We start from the raw sequence: 7442 nt of genomic DNA, 5'->3' as shown, positions 1-7442 counted from the left end.
ACCTTCGCCGATGACTTGGCCTTTGGACAGTCATAACTATGGGCGTGTCTGAGTTTTCATTTACAGACAGAGATACTGGGAGACGATCATGTCAACAAGTAAGCGCTATACAAAGTGATAAAACATTATTCTAAATGTGGACACTCAATGTAAACTAAATATTTGTTTATTGAACAAAAATCACCATTGTCCAATTTGAAAAAAAAAAAAAAAGGTCATACAAAGGCAAGCATAATTTTACTCAAGTAGAAGTAAAGGGTATATGGTGAAAATAATGCTTGAGTAAATGTTTTCAAAGTAAAAAGTGTGATTTATGTTTTAATGTTGACATAATCCAAGAAATGAGATACAAAATAATGTGAAGATTCCGATATTTCCAAAGAATACACTGAAGTAGATAAAAGGAATGTGTTTTAGGATAAAACACAATAAATGCATTTTGTTTTACCTGCTCCAGATTCTTTTTGTTTTGTACATGTGAGTAACTGTAACTCACTACTGCCTTTGAACAAGTGTATTCTTAGTTTTACAATCATTAATCAGTAACATTTACATTGTGCTTTGTAGGTTTGTTTGAGGTTTAAGTTGTTCATTATACATAAACGCAGCTGCAGTCGCCGTGGTCAGTTCTGCCACTGCTGCCTGGGGCAGATTTACAGAGGCATGTCTGCCAGTCTGGGTCAAAACCTCATTTGACCACAACTCAGTGCCACAAACACGAGATGGGACACATTTTTTACCCATATGCAATGTAAAAGGTATTGTACTATTATCTATTCACATACAAGATTATTATTCATGGATTATTAGCCTAGTAATAGGCCATGAATAATCATTTTACCCTAATCCTAACCTTAAACAGATTATGAATGCTTATTATTACCTTATTAACACCTTATTAATTAAGTTATACTGTATTAATCTCTGAAAAGAAATTAGTTCTCTGCATTTGACCCATCCTCAGTGTCCTCGCATGGGGCGACCTGTAGGAGCAGTGAGCTGCCAGCATGGGCCGGCGCTCAGGCCCCCATCTCCATGATGTGGAGCCAGGCTGGTGGTCAGAAACACCTGGTTGGAGGATTAACCTATAGCACATGTTTTTATAACCTACCACTAACCTACGCAGACATGCAAACTCCACACAGAAAGGCCCCGTTCAGGTGGGAATCGAACCCAGGACCTTCGAGCTGTGAGGCACCAGCGCTAACCGCTGTGCCACCGTGTCCACCATGTTTGTGAAGAAGCCTCTCAGAACAGACAGTCTTCTAAACTCAAACAGCCCAGTCCAGCTGACAACTTTGAAATCGTTCATGATTACTGCGTATTGTATAATATTTTGAGACATAAACATGGTATAGTATAAGAATAAATTCCCCCCATATACAGTATTCGACACTTTGAGATCAGTGATATTAAGTCTGTGACAAAAATAGCCAAAGATAGAAATAATAAAAAAGTACTAATAAATGAACAAGCTCAAAAACATAAATAAACTATAGATCAACTACAGTTTCAACATTTAGAACTGATAAATACATCTGCCGATTTGCCAGTAGCCGCATCAAGTCCTTTGTTGTTTTTTCAGTGATTTCCAAAGCAAACATGACCCATTGACAAGAAACACCTACAGAAACAGGAAGTGTAGCAGTTATCAGTGAACTGCAAGTCACGCATCATAAACGCAGGTGAAGTGATAACCAATCAGAGCCGGGCAAAGTTCACTGGCTTCATTTATTACAAACACACAACTATTTAATTATGTTTCAGAAGCACAACATCAGCAATAGAGAAATATTCATTATTCATAATATTATATATTTAATAGGGACTTTTGAAAAGTGGACACATTCAGCCAATTGTCAGAGCCAAGACTCAGAGGCGGCATCTTCACTGTAAACACGACAACAACGAGTCTCCACAGTTCCTCAGGACTTGTCAAAAAAAGGCCAAAGCTCAAACTTTAAAAATCTACAGAACACAAAACAGCATGGTTAAAAAATACAATGCCCCGCAGTTCTGTCATAGGACGAAACTCAATCTAGACACAACATTATACTTTGGAGACCGGCTTTAAGTTGTTTTCAGCCAGTCCCCATAAGATTCCATATTATCAACTTCTGGAGTCTCCCCGGCCACTAGGGGGTGGTATCACGAGAAATGACAACCTTCGGTCATGACGGCCAAAAAGAAGTAGAAGTGTCAGAAATGTGACAAGGTTTAATCCACCAAAGAGAGCGTTCCACAAATGAGGAATGACAGGACACCGGCTAAAAGTTATATAAGACAACGTTTATTTACAATTAATTAGGTCAGCCTAGATAAAAATGGATAAAATAGAAAATCCTTCTACTCTAAAAGTCCTAAAATGTGAATCGGCCTTTAACTGGAATCTAGGAGTAGGGGAAGCGCTTCTCCCATGCGGCTCCTTGTTGGGTGGGGGATCTGCGGCCGTTCCCCTGACGCTCCTTTGTCCGCGGCACCTCCACGACGATTCCTGCAGCTTGCAGACAGCGCCGTGGATTGAGACGCCTCTGGGCTTCGGTGTCAGTCGGCCTACTGTTGGTGGTGCGCTCCCGCTCGCTTCACCCGCCGGCCTCCCTGGGGTTCCAGGCCTGCGCAGAATTCCGTCCCGCAGTCCGCTCCGCGCCAGCACCGCACCCGATCGGCTGTGTGGTCCTCGGTCACCGTCGCGCTGTAGACGGGGAGAAAACGCTCAGGGTCCAGCACCAAACACAAAAAATCCCCCACGCACACACACACAAGTGCAATCGGGCCGCGTCCCTTTACTCAGCTATAGCGCGCGTTGAATCCCACTCTGGGGGTATGCGTCCCTCCGTCTCCCGCTCCTCTTGGATCACGGTCTGGTTCCTCTCGTGGCGGCCGGACTGCGGGGCTGTGGGGCGAGGAGAGCGCGCTCAGTCACCAGTACCCGCGTATAGATATCACACTACTCCCACAACAAATGGCCCAGCTGTGAACGTCCCTTTACTTAGCTGTAGCGCGCGTTGAATCCCACTCTGGGGGTATGCGTCCCTCCGTCTCCAGCTCCACTTGGATCCCGTCCCCGTTCCTTCCGTGGCAGCCGTGTTAGTAATAGCACGCGTCGTCGGCTCATCCGCGTCCTCGTCCGTGGTCCGTCTTCCCTTCTCCCCGTTTCCTCTTTCCTGTTCTTTTCTTCCTCCCCTAAGCTTCCTTCAGGTGAGTTTATATTCGGTGTCCAATGAGAGGTGGCCAATGGGTAAGTCAGGGGTTTACCTGGGGGCGTGTCTTGGAAGTCTGAGCGTCATTGGTTAAAGATGGCCTACACAGAATTCCTATCAAGTTGCTTAGTCCATGCATATACAAAAATCACAGCACTACAAAATAGCTCCACCACAGGAGCAGTAGGCGCCTATCCCCCAAAAGGACTACTCTGACACTCCCCCCCCCCTTATCATTGGTCGTCCCGGCCAATCACTCAACGAAAACGTGGAGGTGGGATACCGATGTTAGCCCGCTGTGACCGACGGGCAGGAGGCTCAGGTGGAGCAGCCGGCGGCCCTTCTGGTGGTACGAATGGTTCTGGTACTATAAGTTCAGCTGGATGGGAGACTACTAGCCCAGGGAGCCACCAGGTAGGAGGTGGAAGCTGGTTGGTTGGGGGCCTTTGGACCGGTTCCTCTGCTGGGGTTATCTGCAAAATAGTCAAAGGACACAATCGCAAGTTATTCCTGTGAATAGTGCGTGTGGGAGTGTCTTTACCCTCTGGTTTAACAAGGTAGACTGGGTGGTTGTCTTGGAGGCTCTTAATCACCACATATGGTTCTGGGCTCCATCGGGGTCCTAGTTTTCCTTTTGCTCTCCTTCGGAAATTTTTAATCAGCACACGTTCTCCGGGCAAAAGTAGTGGTAGGCGGGCCTTTCGGTTGTAGCGGGAAGCCTCATACTCTTTCCGGTCTTGAGCCTGTCTCTTGGATGCCTCATATGCCATATGAAGGGCTTTTTGATGTTGGTGTACCCAGCCCTCAAGAGAGTAGGTCTCCTTTGGCTGGTTCAAACCGACTACCCAATCCACAGGTAGCCTTGCATGCCTCCCAAACAATAAGTAATGGGGAGTAAATCCGGTCGCACTATGGACCGTGTTGTTATACCCCTGCATTAGGGCTGGCAGTTGGTTTGGCCACTGAGCCTGTTGGGAGTCTGTCAGAGAGTTCAACAGTTGCAGTAGAGTCTGGTTAAAGCGCTCACAGGCTCCATTGCCTTGGGGGTGGTAGGCAGTTGTTCGGCCCTTGGTGCACCCATAAATCTGGCATAGTTGTCTCATCAGCGTGGACTCGAAGGCGCCTCCTCGGTCAGTCAAGATCCTTTCCGGACAGCCAAAGGTCAGTATAAAGTTGTTATATATGGCTCGGGCAGTGGTCTCCGCTGACTGGTCTCTAGTAGGCACAGCTACAGCATATTTGGAGAACAGGTCAGTCAGAACAAGGATATTCGGGTACCTATCCTCTGGTCTTCCCAGGGAGAGGTAATCAATACCAACCACTTCGAACGGGTAGGATGTATTGATGGGCATCAATGGAGCCTTCCCGTCCGGCCCAGCTTTGCTGCACACGCACTGAGGGCACTCCCCAGTCCACTTTTTGATGTCTTGGGTCATACCAGGCCAGAAGCAGCGTTGGCGCATGATAGTAACTGTCCGATCACCACTTGGGTGGCCCATCTCTCCATGATAGGTCCTCCACAGGTCCATGGTCTCCTCTTTTGGGACGAGAACCTGGAATACAGAGGGTTGGGAGTCTGCCCCCCCCCACAGTCTCCCCAGGACACCCTCGCGAGCCACAATCTTCTCCCATTCCTTTAGCAAGCCTTTCATATAAGCAGACATCGAAACGCATACCTCTGGCTGCGGTGCCCCTTGTTTTTTCCACATTTGGATCTGAACCAGATCAGCATCCTTGGCCTGCCGTTGCTCCCATCCATCTCCTTCTGGTACGATCACCTGGTCGACTCGTCCCACGCTGTCAACGGGCCTTCGGTCTGCCAGCCTGGACAAAGCATCTGCGTTTTTATTCTGTAGCCCTGGGCGGTATTTAATGGTGTAGTTAAAATTGGCAAGTTGAGCTACCCATCTCTGTTCAACGGCCCCCAACCGCGCGGTCTCCAGGTGTACCAGTGGGTTATTATCCGTGTACACTGTAAAGTCCACTCCAAAGAGGTAGTCTTTAAACTTTTCTGTGACTGCCCACTTTAGGGCTAAGAGTTCCAACTTAAAGGAACTGTAGTTCTGGTCATTTCTTTCAGTGGGCTGTAAGCTCCTACTGGCGTACGCTATGACCCTCTCCTTGCCATTCTGAACTTGTGCCAAGACTGCGCCCAGACCATCAAAACTAGCATCTGTGTAGAGCTTAAAAGGTTGGGTGAAATCAGCGTATCCCAGCACGGGTGTGTCCAATAATGCCGCCTTGAGCTGTTCAAACGCATGTTGGCAATCAGGCGACCAGCCCACTGGTGTAGATTTCCTATCGTTCGCAGTGTTGTGGGTGAGGTCATTTAAAGGCCTAGCGATCTTTGAGAAGCCCGGGATAAAGCGGCGATAGTAGCCTGCGAACCCAAGGAAGGATTTTACCTGTCTGGCAGTTTGTGGGACAGGCCACTCTCTCACTGCTGCGGTCTTCGACGGGTCCGTAGCAACACCCTGCTCACTTATCACGTGACCCAAGTACTTCACTTGCCTCTGGAAGAGGTTGCACTTCTTGGGTTGAAGTTTCAGTCCATGCCCCTCGAGCCTGCGGAAGACCTCCTCCAAATGCTGTACATGACTGTCGAAGTCTGCGGAAAAAACCACAACATCATCAAGGTAAATTAGCAATGAGTCATTTACCATGTTGCCCAGACAGCGCTGCATCAGCCTTTGGAATGTTGCAGGAGCGTTGCATAGACCAAAAGGCATTCGTTCGAATTCATAGAGTCCAAAGGGGGTTGTAAACGCCGTCTTCTCACGGTCCACTGGGTCTACTTCCACCTGCCAATACCCACTAGCCAGATCTAGAGTAGAGTAGTACTTGGCTGCTTTCAGCCCGGTCAAGGATTCTTCTATTCGTGGCAGGGGGTAGGCGTCTTTGTGGGTCAGGGCGTTCAGTTTTCTGTAATCGACGCAGAACCTCCAGCTCCCGTCTTTCTTCTTCACCAACACAATTGGTGCTTCACTACATTTGTACGGCCAAAGTCCTCCGAGTGCTGTGAAAACACCCCCTTCCATCTAGTTAGCAATGCAGTCATCTTTTGTTGTTGTTCTGGGGTCAAACCATCCCCCTGTAAGGACAACACTGTGTGAAATTCATCATTCGGAAGCTCTGAAACCCCAACGCGCCTCACGGCCACCTCTACAACGTCTGGCTCCACTTGATTGAGGACCAGTTCTTGCTTACCCTGGACATCCTCGGCCCCCACTTCGGTTATCCTGGCTAGTGGTTGGCGCTGTGGGACTTCAACCGGATAAGGGTTTGGGTTACACACCCTGCAGGGGACCTGTCCACCCTTCAAAGTGGCTAAAGTCCGCCCCACGCACCACTCGGTATCGCTGTCGGACAGGGGTTCAACAATTACCGTGCAAGGCGTACCTGGGGGGTTGGTGGATGCTTGGGTCCAGACGACCATCTCAGAGTATGGAGGGATGACTACTGGAGACTGCCGAGGTAGTTTGGAGATCCCTTCAAAAGTAGGACGGGGCCGGCTGGTATAGACTCGCTGGCACTGGGTGAATGCCTGGGTCCAGCTTCTTCCCTCGGCAGAGGGAATAGTGGTCCGAAAAGCCGCCATCCCCGGGTGGCTCCCCTGTGTCAAAGCAGTCCAAACAGGCTCAATAATGTTCATGCCTAATATCCCCTTTCCAGGCCCCAAACATTCATCATCAACAATAATAACCCCCTTTTTAGCTACTTCTATATTGCCTACTACACAATCAACAATGGCGTAACCAATATATGGTATCTTAAGACCATTGGCCGCTCGTAGGTTCAACCAGGGTATTTGTTCAGCACTGGTCACCCCTGTGTCACTCATGTGCTTCCGAAACAGGCTTTGGCTCAACATAGTAACTTGGGAGCCTGTATCCAACACAAAAGGAATAACAGCACCATTGATCTTAACAGTGACATCTGGGCACTCACCCACTAGTGCAGACTTGGATACAGGTCCAGACTGGGATGTGCCCTGAGATGTGGGCTCCTGATCTATAGCAACCGCCCCCACAACTTGGCCCTCAGCTGTAGGGGTTTCTAAAAATCCTGAGGTTGGGGCTGGCGTTGGGGACACCAGCGTCTAATGTGGCCGGCTACACCACAACCCAGACAAATGGGCCGGCCTTGTTCAGTCCATTGGTAGGTCGTGTCCCTCGGTTGTGGTCTGGAGCGAGCATTAGGTGTGGCAGCTGATGGGGAGCTGCCTGGAGAGAGCTGGGCCTT

The sequence above is a fragment of the Gobius niger genome, assembly GCF_951799975.1.
Source record: "Gobius niger genome assembly, chromosome: 4".
Lineage (NCBI taxonomy): Eukaryota > Metazoa > Chordata > Actinopteri > Gobiiformes > Gobiidae > Gobius > Gobius niger.
This window is presented reverse-complemented; position numbering follows the sequence as displayed.